General features: G+C 51.9%; 1 long non-coding RNA gene across 4 annotated transcripts in view; it reads right to left on the bottom strand.

The window, feature by feature from the left end:
- The window catches only part of LOC109550135 (uncharacterized), a 226,181-nt gene that overhangs the window by 97,917 nt on the left and 110,917 nt on the right, over positions 1 to 17,347 (bottom strand). The window lies entirely within an intron of this gene.

Genomic DNA, 17,347 nt, shown 5'->3' with positions numbered 1-17,347 from the left:
AGCCTCCCAGCTCTTGGCTCTGCTTCCCAGAAGCAGCCATTGTTCACAGGTCTTGGTCCTCCCAGAGGTAAATGTACAGGACCGTTTATGCATATATGTGCATATGAATATATAATGCACGTGCTACTTATATTGTGTTGTGCATAACACCAATTATGATGCTGTTCATATTAAAATGAAGAAAATGAATATATATGTACATTATATATACATATGTATATTGTATACCTATGTGTACATATATTTTCATTTTCCTCTCCTTTATACAACTAACAGCATCATTTGTATTCCATTCCATTGCATGCCTTGCCCTTTTCACTTACAAATGTATCTTGGAGCCCAATGCATATTAGCGCCTAAAGCTACTTCCTATTACCCTTTTTTTTTTCTCTTTTTCATGACTGCATAGCGTTCAGTTGTACAAATCCACCGTAAATTATTTAGCCAATCCCCTAGTGAAGGACATTTGGGCTGTTTCTAATCCTCGGTGATACAGAAGATGCTTCAGGGAACAATGTCATACGTGTAGAATAGTCTGTCCATGTAGAGGCGGGTTAACTTTCTGGAGGTAGACTTGCTGGGTAGAAGCAGTGCTGAAATATTGCCAGGTCACCCTCCAGAGGCACGGGGTCAAAGTGATCTCCACGGTATCTGTACCGCGGCACTCTGTCCCCACCACGCAGCAGTGAGCGCCCGCCACACACCCTCATCAACAGTCTCGAGCAATCTGGGGGTGGGGCTGGCATTGCAGTGACATGTCATGTACACATCTCTCGTGATGAGTGAGAGTCAGCCTTTTTCACACGTCATTGGTCTTAGAGCCCTTTGTACTCCCTTTTTGTGAGCTGTTTGTTCATATCCTTTGCTTGGATTCCTGTTGGGTTGTTTATTTTCCTTAATGATTTGTAGGAGCTCTTTATTTACCAGGGAAATCAATCTTTTGCTATGACTTGAATTGCAAATATTTGGGATCCTTTGTGGGAAGGCTTCTTCTAAAAGGTCATACTTGAGGGGAATTGGGTACCTCTCATCCACGCTAGGTGACTGCCGAATGAATTGATGGATAGGAGATTGAATGAATAAATGAATGAGTGAATGAATGAGTCTCCTTCCACCCAGCTTGTTGTCTGCCAGGAAGACCTGCCCCTGGCCTTCAGCAAGTTGATAAATGACTACGATCCCACCTCGCCTGAGCAGCTGCCCAACCTGAACCCAAGGTGGGCCCAGGGACCTCCTGGAGCTTCCTCTGCCTTCTCCCCCGACACAGTCCCCGCTTCTCTGGACAGACCTGAACATCAGCCAGAGCTCCACAGGGCAAGGGAGCAGGGCTGCCTCTCCCATCACAGAATTTATCTCTCTTGTTGGTCTGTCAGAAACAGAGAATTTATTGCCTCATTCACTTTGAACAAAACCTGTTTCTGGAGATTTTTATGATGGAGGAGTAAGAAAAGGAGTCAAGTGAGGGAGGAAGTGTCGATGGGAGGGATGTGGCCTAGAATGTGTAATCTCACGGAGAGAAGCGTTTCGGCAAGAGGCCAAACATAGGCTCCGGGCATCTCTGGTTTCTGGGCAACCTTGTTCCTGGATGCACAAAGAGTTGCTCATCAATGTGCGCGTGGGAGAGACTAGTCTTCTTCGCATGGAAAACCAGGGCTCGGCATCTGCCCTGCACCCAGGTCGCCAGGCTCTGGTCCTCCCCCTGGCCCCGTCGTACTGTCCACTCTCCGCTCAGCCCAGCTCCAGGGCTGCCCACATTGCTCCCTCCTGGAGGCGCTCAACCAACTGTCACAGCCAGGCTCCTCCACGTGTGCTGGGCAGAGAACAAGGCCAGGAGGGCCCCTCGCCTCACAGAGTCCCGCTTGAAGGAAAGACACAGCTGCCGTCAACGACGGATGCTCAGAGTATCGAGCCCAGCTCTGGGCCGGCGCTCCACGTGGGTTAGTTCCAGGAGTCTCCGGGTACTCCAGGAGCTCAGTACCGTTACCACCCACACTTCACAGAAGAAATGGCTGAAGAATGACAGAAAAGACAACCAGCTTGCCCAATGTCACAGCTAGGATTCAAACACAGGCAGTTTGATCCAAAAGCCGTCAGCTCAGCCACTGCGCCCTGCTGCCCAGCAGGCGTTAACAGCTGCGAGGAGCCTCAGGCGGGGCAGAGCGGGGAGCTACGGGTGCTCGTCAGGGCAAGCTCCCCGGTCTGGAGGATGCTGAAGAGTACCTCTGAGAAGAGGCAGGGAGAGAAGTGAGGACAAGAGCCCCCAAGGCAGTAGGAAAAGCAAGTCCAGGGTGGATGGAGGGCATGAAGCGGGGCCAGATGGTGGTGTGGGAGGATGCAGGGTGTGAGCAGGATATGGGCAGGCTGGGTGTGGGCAGGTCAGTGTGGGCAGGGCTGGGCAGGAGTGGACAAGAGTGGGCAGGTGTGGGCTGACCGGGCATGGGCGTCCCCTCTTCTCTCCCTTAGGCAACGCCCTAACCCTCAAGATCTGCCTCTGCTGACCCTCTCCATAAAGCCCACCTTTCCTGATTCTCCGTTCCTTGCAGCTCCCACTCGGCTCTTCTTCCTTCCTTCCTTCGCTCATCATGCCTGTCGTGAGCCTTGTTGTCTACCAGGCCTGCGCCAGCCACTGGGAATAGGACCATTAATAAGGCACATGAATAAATCACGGTGTCTTCTAAAGAGAAGAGCAGCTCTAAGTGCCATAATAAAGTGGTGTGTGAGTGCAGAGGAGGGAGCAATTAAAACTGTCTGGGAGAAGGAGGGCAAGGCTCGGGAAGGTGCTTCTGAGGACCTGACACTCCAGCTGGGTCTGAAGGGCCGGCAGAGAATGGCACGGAGGACAGTTCCACCGAGGGCCGGCTACCCCGGCAGACAGAAGGGGCTGTATTCCGGGAGCTGTGGGTCTGACGGAGGGACAAAGGTGGAGGGATGCAGAGCATAAAGAGCCTTGAGTATCCAGGGAGGAGCGGGGGCTCCTTCAGCAAGACTGGGAGTTTTTGGTGGAGACGAGGGGCGTGCGTGGTCAGATGAAGACGCGAGAAAGACCTCTTTCCTGCAGGAAAGGAGAAGCCATGCCTTCTAACTCTGGGGTCCCGAGCCCACCCCCTTCTGACTTTATTTTTCTCCATAGCACTTCACACCATCTGTATATTTCACTCCTTCAGTTAAACTGTATGAAATGGCCAGTTTTGTAAGTCAAAATTGTGGGATATTAGCAAGCTTAAATAGTTCAACATACTATGTTATTTATTGTTCATCCCTCCAATTTCTCCCCACCCTTCTTCCATGAAGAAAAGGATTTTAATCATTCTTTTGTTCATCGCTACATTCCCAGTGCCTAGAACAGCGCCTGGTAATGATGAACAGCAAGTATTTGCAGAATGAATGCATAAATGAATGAATGAATGAATGAACAAATGAACAGGTAGAGAGTGGGGGGCTGGAATTCCTGTTTAGTCTCCCTTCCTCAACACGGAAGCCCGAAAGACAGAGCTCTTGCACTCAGCTGTAGGTAGTGATGGATCTTCTTACTTTCTGAGGGACCCTGAGAAGGAACTGACTTCTTTTTTTTGGGGGGGGTACTTGGGCCTCTCACTATTGTGGCCTCTCCCGTTTGCGGAGCACAGGCTCCGGACGCGCAGGCTCAGCGGCCATGGCTCACGGGCCCAGCCGCTCCGCGGCATGTGGGATCCTCCCGGACCGGGGCACGAACCCGCGTCCCCTGCATCGGCAGGCAGACTCTCAACCGCTGCGCCACCAGGGAAGCCCGGAACTGACTTCTTTTTTAAGCTTTGGTTTCTTCATCAGTAAATGGGAGCAGGGGCAGATGCCTCAAGTGTGTATTAGTAAGATCATATCAGAAATTATGGGAGGGAATTCCCTGATGGTCCAGTGGTTAGGACTCAGCTGCCAAAAAAAAAAAAGAAACAAGAAAAAAAGAAATCATGGGAAACATAGCACATAGCCCCAGGCGTGCAGCAGGCACTCCATAAATACTGTTTCCTCCTCCCTCTCTTCTTAATACACCGGCCCCCTTTTACCCTGTTCACACATAAAGACCTACAGAATCGAGATTTTTTTAATATAAAAATGGATATGTTTTGAGTTTCTTTTCAGCTATTATTTTATAGTCTTCAAGAGAGAACCCACCCCCCTGCAGGGAGTAGGGTCGGGGCTGTGCCATGGTGAGAAGCAGTGGAGGACAAGCAAGGGGACTCGGGTCCCCCTCGCTGGCTCTGTGGCTCTGAGAAGGTCACTCAGCCTCTTGACTCCTACTCAGTCATAAGAGGGAGGTGGACCAGCCCCCCTCAAGTTCCCCAGCCCATTTGTTTCAGGGAAAGGTCCCCTGAAATGTTCCCCGTGCTCCCTAGAATCCAGGCTTCTACCTGACCTTGGGAGTGGAGGGCACTGTGCCCACTCAGAGGGGGATGCAGCTGACAACAGAGTCAGGATGGTCGCCTCTGCCCCGGCCAGCCTCCTGCCCCCCACCCCGCCTCCCTCAGGTGAGTATCTTACCCACTGTGCTCTTGTGGGGACAGCAGGAGCGGGACCCCAGGAGCCTAAGCCCTGCCAGGCTCCCACAGAACCGGCCTCCTGAGGGCTGACGCACCCAGATCTCCACCATGGTGGTACCTCCACCACCGTGTGCCCTGTAGGTCCCCAGCATTATAACTGCTTTTGGGTCCATGTTTTGACGCAGCCATGTTGATGCAGAGACATGTTGATTCTGCCTAAGAACCAATGATTTGATATTCAGCTATTATTTTATAGTCATCAAGTAAGAGGCAGAAACGACGGTTGCCAACTCCCTCCATCCTCAACTTTCTGCAGCCGTCACCCGGCCCCACTCTTGGGTGAGGACCAGTGAAGGGATGCGAAGCCAGGATGAGATAAGAGGAGGGAGGGGTCAGGATGGTCAAGAGTTGAGGAAGGGGGCAAGGATGTCTGTTGGGCATATTCTTGGAAATAGAGGGCGGCGATTTTCACTTTGACATGGGGCCTTTGATACAGCCAAATCAAAATGCCCCCTTATCAGAACACCCTCCTCTGTGCCTTCCAGACTTGCCCCTAAATTTCAGGCTGCAGAGCTGTAGCCCAGCAGCCCAGGCGGGGAGACAACGGGCAGTGGCCGTACCTGATCGGGGTGGACAGGACGAGCCAGCCCCAACACTGCCAAGCAGAACCTCTTGGGAGACTTCCTCGAAGTATTTATGAATCACAAAATCCCACACACTCCCTATTTCACTTAGTCTTCATCAAAGATGGAGAAACTGAGACTAGAAAACATCCCCAACCTCCATGAACTAACCAGAGGGGAGCTGGGAACAAAAGCTGAGTCCCCTGATTCCACATCCCAAATTCTTTTGATCCTCCTGATACTCCCAGAAGGTGGGTTATACTGTTATACTAGTGTTAACCCCATTTTACAGATTATAAAGTTGAGGCACAGAGAGTAGAAGAAATCTGCTGAAGGGGGCCCTCTTTGCCAGCAGTGGAGGAGCTCCAAACCCAAGTCTTTGGACTCCTGACCCAGGACAGGAGCACCTTCTGGTGTCCTGGGGCAGAGATAACCATGACCCATGGGAAGAGTTGAGGAGTTGACATCGGTGGGGACGAGGAATGCAGAGAGCCAGGGATCATGAGGAGGAAGACCCCAAATGGACGCAGGGACCACTGACAAATGTGCCAGTCACATCCCCCAGCAGACAGAGCCTTTAGTGCCAGTGGACAGTCCCCATGTGATCAAGCCAGAATGCACTGGCGACCACAGAGGCTGCTGTGTTCCCCCAAACCCCATGTGTTAAATCGCCGGCCCAGCCAGCCAGCCCCCTGGGTGCTGACGCTCCTTCTGCCCGTCAGACAGATTTATCTGGAGCAGCATCAGGGCCCAGGGGAGCCCAGTCACACACCCCCTATCAATCCCAACACAGGAGTGCGGGGAGCGGGAGACGGAATATATGTAAGGTCGTTTGGAGATGGAAAAAAATCATTCACTGCACTCTCGAAATAGCCCATCTCCACTTCGCAGCGATTGCCACCTTCTTGGCTCTAAATCAAATTCTGCTGCAAGAAGCAAACTCAATCGCTCTCTCCCAAGTTTTGCTTTTTATGAGTTTGGCAATAAATTGGGGCATGGATGGAGGAAAGGCACCAAAGGTCGCGGGAATCGGGACATGCCTATGCGGCCTGGAGGAGATAGAGAGGTGAGGAGAGGAGAGAGGAGAGCCTTGGGCTTGAAACGGGGCTGGTGGTGGAGATGGACAGCCCGGTGTCTGGGTGCTGAGTCAGTGCCGAGTGAGTGAATGAATGAATGCATGAATGAATAATACATACATATACACATACTTCCTGATTTGGAGAATCTTTCACTCAGGTTAAAGAGAAAGCGTCTGTGGCTGCCTTGTTAGAGGCAAACAATGAGGGCTGTAACACCTGCCTGTGGAATTGGAATTATCACAGCCTGGGGGGCAATTAACCCCTCTGGGGTGTCAGAGAAGCTCCCTGAGATGTGGAGACATTCAAGACCCCTGCACCCCCAAAATGTGGGTGTTTCTCTGACCTCCGCCTTTGGGGCTCTTCTCTTTTCACTCAGCATTAGGGTTCTCCACCTGAGCACTGCTGACACTTGGGCTGGTTATTTGCTGTGGGGCTGTCCTGGGTATGGTAGGATGTTTACCAGCATCCCTGGCCCCTACTCACCAGATGCCGGTAGCACCCACCAGTCATGACAACCAAAAATGTCTCTAGACATTGCCAAGTGTCCCCTGGTTGAGGCTCACTGCACACAAGCTCTCTGGGGTCTGAAACACCTGACGATGGCCCAGCTCCCTCTCCGGCACCAGGCCTGCCTGCTAAGCTCCCTATTCACGCCATGGGACCATCTGCCTCTGGACATTGCTCCCTGATGGCCGCTCAAACGAGTAAGTCCCATAACAGGAGGCATAGTTCCCCCACCAGGACACCCCACCAGCCCTCTCACCACCCCCAGCTCCCCAACCACCCACAGAACTGTGCCTTTGGGTGAAGGGTCCATGGCTTCTCAATGTCTCAGAGTTAAATCCAAACCCTGGGGGTCCACAGGGGCAGCCCTGCACCCTGAGCACACACCCACTTGCACACACACATACACACATGAGTGCACAGACACACACACATACATGCATGCACATGCACACACACACATGCACACACACATCATGCAGCCTATCTTCCAGCCGTGACGGTGATAATAACACTCTTAACAGCTGACATTTGTTAAGACTTTTGGCTCACTGGGCACCTTCTCACCATTGTAGGTAATCCTTTATTTACACCTCAGAACCACCCCATCAGCCAATACCCCTACTATTCTCACTTTACCAATAGGGAAACTGAGGCACAGAGAGGCTGTGACAGGAAGCAAGGGGCACAATTAGCTCGCTCAGCCACTGTGCAGCACTGTTTCTCCATCCTCCACGTGCAAGGACCTCAGTCTGCCTGAATGCCCTTCCCATCCAGGCCCTTTCCCTGGAATATTCTTCATCCTTTCAGACTCACCTTAGCTCAAGCTTCCCCATCAGAGAAGCCTTCAGGCCTGGCCAGGGTCCCGTCTCCAGAAGCCCAGGTCTCCCGCTGATGGAGCCCAAGGCCTGGGCCCCGCTGACAAAAGTGGCTCTGATCTGCCGAGCACACAAGCTGGGCCCACGGACGGCACCCCCCGCTCTTGCAGAGCCTAGGCCCTCGGCCGCTGCTCCACAGAAGCCAGCCTTTCTGGGTCCAGGGTGCCTCCCAATAGACCATGAGGTGGCAGATCACAGGTAGCACGTTCAGGATGGGCTTCTCCATGTGTGGGTCAGCACAGATTCTGCACCTGGCTCTCAGGTCTTTTTGTAACTTGAATTAGCTAGAGTCTCATCCCGTTGTTTGCAACAAAGAGTCACGACAGATACTCTCTTCCCCTTGCCTATTTTTCCAAGTCTCCCTTCTCTATCTTCTAGAAGGCTCCATCCTCTTTTCTCTACTTTTCCATTCCTTCCAGGTCCAACTCAAAGGCCACCCACCTCCAGGATACCTTCTCTGACCACACAACATAGTGTCTTTGGCAGTGAGCTGCACCCCTGCCATTTCCTGCCTGTGTCCCCTGAAGCAAATATATGTAGGCATCACATCTGAAAAACGACAGTAACAATAATAACCATCTCCTAGACCTGTGGTAGGAACAAAATGATATTAAATAGGAAAAAGCACCTATGGGATCATTTGTCTCCCATATGGCAAGAGTTCAATAGATGTTTATATGAAAATCTTAAAATAATTAAGCAATAGAAAAGATGGGAGAGAATGACCTTATCACATAATCAAATGAAACACTGCATTTCAGTGCAAGAAATATCACGTACTACACGGTCGTCCTTTGATGAAATAATCAATAAGTGGATGAATGAATGGTAAGAGGCGTGTCCTGATTTCCAGGAAATTAGGACATTTGTCGGCGAGTGCCTGCAACGCGCTGAGCCCACACCGTCATCCTCGGCATCCCTGCCGTCATCCACCCAGGTGAGCTTGTGCGTGGCAGGTGTTCGGTGAAGTCTTATTGGTTAAACACCACAGAGAACGATAATTCCTCCCCACATCTATCTGAGAAGGGAGAAGGAAAAAGAGGCAGGGATGGATGTTTATAGGAGTAAAATGGAAACAGACCCCCAAGGACAAAATTCTAGTCTCCCACCTGGCAAGGGTGTTAAACCAGAAGAGGCTCAGGGCACAAGGACACCATTCTCTGGGTTTTAATCCACATGTTTTGCCAACCCCAAGGAGCTAGATGGATGGAATGGAATCCAGCCTATATAAAGACCAGTTCTGAGGATGTGCCCAGCTCCTTTTATTAAACAAGGATTGTGGTGCAGCCATCATTGTCTCAAGGGGGTATCCTCAGGTGAGATTGTGACCCTGCAGAAAACAGCACAGCCCTTTTGAGGACACAGCCTGGAAGGAAATTCTTGCTATAGGAAATTGTCTTGGTTGTGTGCCTGCTAGAATTGGATTTAGCCATCAATTCCCTTGGTGGCCTTCCCTTTGCTGAGTTCCCCTCTCTGGGCTGCAGTGAGTTACCTTATATATAACATGCGGGGCTGGCTTAGATGATTTCAAAATCCTTTCCAGCAATAATATCCTAGAGGTCAAATCATCAGCCTGATGTTTAGTTCCAGACTGTGGTGTGTGCATGTGCATGTGTGTGGTGTGTTTGCACGTGTGCGTGTGTGTGTGTGCACACATGCTCAGGGTACACGTATGCATGTTTCCAGTGTCCTTTAACATGATTGTTAATGCCCCACATCAGATGTCAACAATAAACACAGACCATGGAGACTTCACTTCTAGCTGCCACTGTCTTGAAAACAGATAAGGGTTCTGGGAAAACATGACACTTCTGACATGCATAAATACGCCTGTCAAGCTTTTGAGTCCCTAAGGGGTTTCTTTCCCCTGGCAGGTATGCTAAACGTGTCCATATAACAGTGTGATTAAAAACTGTATCCAGCTCTGCTTAACAAAAAATCTAGTGTCTCGGGCTTCCATGGTGGCTCAGTGGTTATGAATCCGCCTGCCAATGCAGGGGACACGGGTTCGAGCCCTGGTCCGAGAAGATCCCACATGCCGCGGAGCAACTAAGCCCGTGCGCCACAACTACTGAGCCTGTGAGCCACAACTACTGAAGCCCGAGCACCTGGAGCCCGTGCTCCGCAACAAAAGAAGGCGCCGCAATGAGAAGCCCATGCACCGCAACGAAGAGTAGCCATTGCTCGCCGCAACTAGTGAAACCCCACACACAGCAATGAAGACCCAACACAGCCAAAAATAAATAAATTAAATAAATAAATTTTTTTAAAAAAGGAAAGCTGATGTGCTATCTGATGAACAAGGCTGAGACTAACCGTTTTTCTGAATAATTATATTCTGATGGCTGCATGGACAGACCGTGAGAGAATCAGATTATTTTTATACAGCAAGAAGAAAAGTCGAGTTAAAGACCCACGAGTATTACCACTAGAATTACAGGTGAGCCCTTCCAGGAATATGGCCTGTTTGATTCTAGTTAGATAACAGAATAATTAGAAAACTTATTGTTCTCCCCATCATGGGATTTTTAGGTATTTTTAGATTAACTTGTCCCTTTTCACTCTTTGGAGCTTCATTAAATACATATATTTTAAAGAGGCTATGATAAAAGTCTTCCGAATATTCTAAATATTCTGTTTCTCGATCATGCACCCTTTGAGTCCACGTTCTATCCACACCCACAGTAAGTGACCTAAGAATAAATACATAAAATGCTGTCATTCCCTTTCTCAAAAATTATCGCTGGGGACTTCCCTGGCGGTCCAGCGGTTAAGACTCCGAGCTTCCACCAAGGGTGCGCAGGTTCAATCCCTGGTCAGGGAACTAAGATCCCAAATGCTGCATGGTGGCGCGGCCCAAAAAAAATCACTGCTGACCTCTGTCAGGTTGAAGTCCAAACCCCGCAGTGTCCCTCAAGGCTCCTCAAATTCTCCAACTCGCCCTCCCTCTACCGTCAGTCTCGTCAGCTTTCTTGCCAGGATGTTCTCTTCTCACCTGTAACCACATGGATCCTCTCTCCAGACCCCCGAGACGCAAGCTCTTTCTCTGACACCCCCAAGCCTTTGTGCATACCGTGTTCTTCCCCAACATGGCCTTTCCCGACCCTTTATTCACCTAGAGAACTCCTACTCCTCTTTAAGACCCGGCTCAAATGTTTATTCTTCAGGAAGCCTTTCCCAAATGTCCTCATTCACTTGGTTAACAAATATTTATTGTGGGTCCCCAGGCCCAGGTGTTAATGATACAGAAATCAATAATGAGGGCGACACACAGAGACACACCAAGAGGTCATTTGGAAACCAGAAGCTGTTACCGAGGCAGCAAAGCAGAAGTCCCCAAAGTAGCTGGCCCTGACTGCAGCACCCAGCACGTGGCAGGCGTCCCTAAATGGTGGTGGAAGGAAGGGAGGCTCCAGGGACGGATGAGTAATTCACCTGGGACACAGGGAAGCTGGGAGGCCCTCCTGGGAGCTAGTAAAAGCAGCTGCAGGCTGATCCCATGTGGTACCACTAGGAATGTCACCCCATCCTGGGCAACTGGTCTGGCTGCTGGCACTGCCAAGGCCTAGTAGAGGATGGGGCCCTGCCCTGAAGCTGAGCCGGGTCAGGGGCTGGCCAAGGATGTGGACGCAAAGGGAGCCAGGGCTCAGGGGGATCTGAAGGAGGTGGGCTGGGTCTCACCCTGGGGAGACAGGAGGGACTCTGGCAGAGTTGCCTGTGGGGCAGCCGGGAGGCCAGTCCACAGGATCCTGAGGAACCAGCCAGTGGATGGGGGACTTGGAGCTCCCCAAGAGCAGAGCCTCCGCCCTGCTACACGCTGCCTGCCCGCAGCTCCGGACGCCCCTGGCATTCGCTGATCACTTGGTACAGACCTGCCTAACCACTGAGTGAGTTTGTGAGTCCAAGAGCAAATAAACACGTGAAGCAGGGACAGCCATGCAAGACCTCCCCACGCGTGAAAATATCAGCCCTTTTCTTTGGGGGCCTCCCTCAGTTTCCCTTTGAAAGAGAAGCCTCCCAGGGCTTCTTTCTGCACGTAGTGAGACAGGGGAAATGGAACCCCCCGAAGAAACAAAGCAGGAGTCATTTTCTCTTTTCTCAGGCTCTCAGGATGCTTCGCAGACCCTCAGGAGTGGCATCCCAGCCTGGCACCCCGGGAGAGCGCTTGGTGAAGGAGGGTTGAATGCCCTCAGCGGGGCCTTCAGCTCTGCAGGTGTTTGAAGAACATGCCCTCTCCCCCCACCCCACCCCCCAGCCCCAGGTCACACTACATCTGCCTTACTGGGACCCCACTAGCAAGCTTCTGGCTGTGGTGGGTGCCTTAGTTATGAAATGCTTCTCCCAATAGGAAAGTATTATTTTTAGAGAGATAGAAATCAGTCAAATATAGCCACGACCTAAGGCCCTGCTTGGTTGGACTCTAGTGCCGGGGAATCTCATTCCTCCTCCCCATCCAAGTAGCTTGGAAACGTCCTACCAGGCAGAGTGCACAGCTGTCAAGGAAAGAATGGATCCCAGGCAGAGGTGAGGGAGGAATCAAGCCCAGCCCAGCCCCCAGCCCCTCGGAGGAGAGAGACCCACGGTGGCCACATCATCTGCAGGGGGTCCATGGTACAAGGAGGGAGGAGTGGGGGGTGGGAAAGGCGGTGGAGGTAAGTTGAGAAGAGCTGAGACACTGGCTGAGGAGTCTGACTGAAGTTAACAGGCACTAGGGAACCATGGAAGCCTCTGGAACAGAGCAAGAGCTAACCCAAGGTCAGCCAGAATGCAGGGGAAAGACGGGAGCAGAAGAGCGGCTGGAGGCCCTGAGGCCATCCAGGGTGGAAGGTGCACTTGAGGCGGGAGCGCCAGACCCTCTCCAGCTGAACGTCTAGAACTCCAGCAGGGCCGTCCACAGACAGGGACTCCATCCCGTGGAGAAGGATCCGGAGACAGTCCTTTTAGGCCCTTGCCTTGTCTCAGGAAAAACTCGTCCACGAACAGCAAGTGAGCAGCGCAGGGGTGGCGGTAGCAGTGGCATTTGCTCTGGATGCGGACAGTGTGGGGTTGGAGCGTCGCGGGAGCCTCGTCGTGACTCTGTGTAGGGTGGGGTTGGTCCGAAGCCCTGGTGTCAGGTGTAACGCATTGCCTGGGGTGGGGGATTTACAGTGTTGGTTGAAGGGAGAGTCTGCTCTTTGTCTCTGATCCTTGGTCCCTTCTCCTGCAAGATCCCTCATCTGGGGTATTTGTAATGCACTTTGAACACGGTAGAAGCTCCCTAAGTGGTTTCATTATTAATTATCCTTCATAGGTAAAGAAAGTGATCAGTAGAACTCAAACTGTGAAAGGGAATGAATGCCTGATTGAACATCTATAATTTTTATAGCTCTTCACTTTCCAAAACTTGTTGATGTCGATAACTTCTGGTGGGTCCTGATGACCTGGGGTTAGTGTTGAGATCGCCCCCAGGAGAGGGTTTAGTCGCTTGCCTGGGGTCACATGGAAAGTCAATGATGGACCAAACCAGGGGCCAGTTGCCCTGCCTCCGAGCGCAGGACCCGTCCAGCCCTTACCACAGCTGCCTTGGTAAAGAGCTCAAAGACAGCAGAGTGACCTGGTGCTGGGGGGGTGTCTTCTCAGTGGGCTGGTCCTCTGTGGGGCGAGGGAGCTGGAGGATGGCAAGGCTGGGAGAGCCGTGAGCAGGCGGGACCCTGGGGGACTTCATGCAGGGCTCAGAAGGATGCATCCATCTCGACCATGGTTCTAAGATGGTGAGGAGGCTCCTGGGGACTCTAGGACCCTCTGGGCAATGATGCTGCCCTCTGGGTCGTCTCTGGAGCTAGTCTGGGATTTGAGGCAGGGGCAGGGAGCAAGTACCTCCCTCCAAGCTATGATGGGTATAAGCTAGAGAGAGACGGTACAGCTCACCCAGACAAGTCGGGGTTCAGAGCTAGGTGCCAGGCTCAGCCAGGACCAGAGTAATAAGAAGGGAAACTGAGGCAGGATTTCTATGGTGAAGCTTGAGTCAATACAGCTCACCCCAGCCCTGCAGATTCTGAGCCAAAACTACCCAACTAGTTTCAGGGCTGCCTGCTGCTGGGGCTGACTCTCCTGAGGCCTCCAGTCCTGTCCAATTTTCTAGACCCTCCCTCTTCTAGAGCAGGTCAGCACTTCAGAGAAGCCACAGCTCATACCCACAAGCTCTCTAGGCAGGGGCTGGTTGGGTGTGAAGGTCAAACAGCACTGGTCTCTTTTGATATCATACTATAATTCTGCAAGATGTAACCACCAGGGGAAGGCAGGTGAAGGGACCACTCTGTACTATCTTTGCAGTTTTCTGTAAATCTAAAATTATTCCTAAATGAAAATATACAAAAACATGGAGTCACGACACTGGTCTTCAGCCCCTGATCCCACCAACCCGATGATCCTTTGACAGTGGCACTCAGCAACCAAGCAAAGACCCCATCCCAGCGGGGACCTTCTTCGAGAAGAAACTGTGCCCAGGCTCTTCTCCCCCTCCTTCCCACCACCACTGCTCTGAGCCAGACTTGCGTTTCCTTTCGCCTAGACTCCTGACCCTTCCTCTAGCCCCCTGTCTCCACTCTCTCCCTCTACTTTCCATCCCCTATCTCACCACCAGAATGTCGTCTCTAAACCTCAGCCCTGCTTCTCACCCTCCAGGGGCCCCTAATCCTTTGGGGCTGAAGTTAAGCTTCTTAGCAAGCTCTTCAAAGCCCATCACAATGTCATCTCAATCCACATACCTTCCCAGCTTCATCTCCCCACACAGCCTCCACCATCACCAAACCCCAGACCCCAGACACCAGTCACAATAGCCCACCAGACCGTCCTCAAATGCACCACCAACTTGTCCTGCACTTTCTTAGCCCAGGCAGTTCCAGCCACCTGGTAGACCCCTCCCTAATCAACCCATTCTATCAACCCTCCTCTTCCCCAATACTTAGCTCAAAACCCTTTACCACCCTGACCCACCCAGTGGAAGCACACCTTCCTCAGGGTTCTCACGGCTCCTAAGAGGGCTGCAGACAGGCTCCTTGTGCTCTATGGGTGGCTGAATCTTTGGGAGCCATAGGGAGTGTCCTGGGAACAAGGCCCGGGCCTGGTTCGTCTTTGGTCCCTCTGGATGCCTTGCCCACTGAAGATGCTGGATGGATATTTCTGGAATGTACTTGTTGTTGATGGAGACTCATTCCTCAGTGCAGAGAATCAACGTTAGGGTCCCAGAAGAACTGGGCAGTTGTTTTGAAAAGGAGTGGAAATTACTGACCTTCAAAGCAAATTTGAGCTGAGGGTGTGTCTGTAACAAAACACAAAAAGGAGGTGGGAGCAGGGAGGGGACACGAAGACCTTCCAACTTTGGTGGCGCACCCAGGAGAACATCTTCCAGAGCCAAAAGGAGGTGGAGGTTGGGAGGGATGGGAGCGAGACCTCCCTCCCTCCTCCCTGCTGTGTTTCAGGATGCTGCAGTGTATTTAATCATGTTTTTCTCAGGATGGGAACAGGAGCTGGCTTCCTCTGAGGAGGTTCCCCTGCACAGGGGGCCCTGGGTCCCTGGAGGAAGGCAGAATGTGAGCAGGGCTCCATCAAGCCAGTCCAGCAGAACGGTGCACGTCTGGCTGGCCGCATCGATCACCGAGGGTGGGAGGAGGGCTGGCGGGGCCAGGCCTGCTACGCTCAGCGGGTATCTCATCTGCTCTCCCCTTGGCCGTGCAGCCTTGAGAGTCTGTTTGCAATTACAGCCTGTTTTGATTATTAGGTCAGAATATTCATCTCCATAGGCTTATGATAAAAGGCCAAAGCATGACAGTATTTCTCATTTCAGACTAGTCTCCCCCTGTGTGTGTGTGTGTGTGTGTGTGTGTAGTTTTTGCCTTTTCCTTGTTTAACCTATGCATTCAGTTCTTGACTCCAGGAGGTTGGTGGCTGCAAGAGGCACCCCAGAGACTGTGAACTCAGTGGCCCTGTGTCGCAGGAGTGGGAGGCCTGGGCAGCTCCCTTGGAGCCCCACCCAGCAAGGAGGCCAGAGCTGGGCAGGCTTTCAACTCATGCAGAAGGCAGCTGGCTGCCGAAAGCAGAGGCTGGTGTTAGGAGAGCCCCAGAAGCCCAGGCCTAGAAGGGACTTTGAAAGCCAACTGTCCAACCACCTTGAGCACGTGCTTTGTTGCTTCTCCACAACACTGCCAAGTAGTTAGGCAATTTCTGCTCCCATTCCTCCAGGGATGGGGAGCTCACTACCTTTTGGGGGGCAGCTGATTCACTGAACATCAACTCTAGAAATGGGAATGCTCCTCTCTTAGAAGATCAGTAAATCCTTGGCCGGTAAGTCTTCTCTGGGCCAAATATCCCTGTTTCTTCAACACACTGAGTTTGACATGGATTTGAGTCTCACTATCATCTGAGTAAATGCAACATCTCCCTGTGGCCTGAACACCCAGAGCAAGCAGCACTCCCACCTCCTTCCTTCCAAACAGCCTCGCTCTCTGTGCATGGAGCCCGTGCAGCTTTTTGACAGAACACAGTTCTAGACCTGAAGCGGGAAATGCTCTCACAGGGCACACGTGTAATCACTGCCGTTCCCTCCCCTGAAGCCCAGTCACCTGTCCTCCCCGCCCAGGCCCCTTAAGCTGAGTCCCTGGGGTCTTCACTCTTTGGCTCTACAGAGCCTCAGGAATCTTCAGGACAAAGAAGAAAGGGGACAACAGAGAGAAAGGGAAGTCACTATCCTCTTGGTCCCGGAGTAGTCAGCACGATTTCCTTGCCTCAAAGATGGGGTGGCCTGATTTCTGGAGGGGAAGAGAGACAGAGACAGAGAGCTGGAGAGAGACAGAGAGATGGCACAGTCTCCTACAGAGCCTTGAGAGCTTCCGAAGATCTTTCTCATCCAAGTCAGTGTCACAGCAATTCTGGGAAACGGACACTTGTGTTATTTAGGTGATGATCATTTTACAAAACTGAAGATCAGAAAGTGAGGAGTTACCAAGCTAATAAAGATTGGCACTGAGACAAGAGGCAGAGAGCTTCTTCAGGGCAGAGGCTTGTTGACAGTCCGATGGGCAGGCCCGCAAAGTGCTGGGTTTGTTTTAGATGGCATGATACTATAAACAGTTATCGGTCATCATCCGAACCGGGTCTTCGGGGCTGTGAAGAGGCACTACTCACGTCTACACAGAAACACAGGCACAAATCAGGTCCACCCCCGGCAAACCGGGGCATACGGTCCTCCTGCCACGGAGGCATCCAGTTCCAGGTCCCCCCAACCAGCCTCTTCTGCTCTAACATGCCCACCTCAGAGAGCCCCACGGCACCCCTTACACAGTGGCATCTCTGAGGACACCACAAATTTCCTCCGCGCTAGCTCAGACCTTCTTTCTAGGATGCAGATTTTTCCACCCAATTACCACCCCCCAAACCCCGAACACTTCCTCCTGGATGACTCAAAAGCCCAAAAACGCAGCCTTGTGCAGGTTCCGGTTGCATGTGGGGATCTGGTCTACCCCACAGCATATACAAGAATCAAAATAAAGACTAATTCTCAGCACAGACACAGCCTTGAGCTCAGCCTCACCCCTTGAAACAGACAGTCCAGCAATTCTGGCCGCTCTCCTCATTCCTGCCAGACCCGTGGTGTTTGCTCTCCAGTTGGAAATGGATGCCCATTCCTCCCTTGCTTCTCCCCTTTCAGCCTGGTTCTGAGTTTAGGTCTCAGTTTCCCTGCCCTGAATTCTCTGAGAAGCCAAGCCCCTGTC

Source organism: Tursiops truncatus, chromosome 16 (assembly GCF_011762595.2).
Source record: "Tursiops truncatus isolate mTurTru1 chromosome 16, mTurTru1.mat.Y, whole genome shotgun sequence".
Lineage (NCBI taxonomy): Eukaryota > Metazoa > Chordata > Mammalia > Artiodactyla > Delphinidae > Tursiops > Tursiops truncatus.
This window is presented reverse-complemented; position numbering and strand designations above follow the sequence as displayed.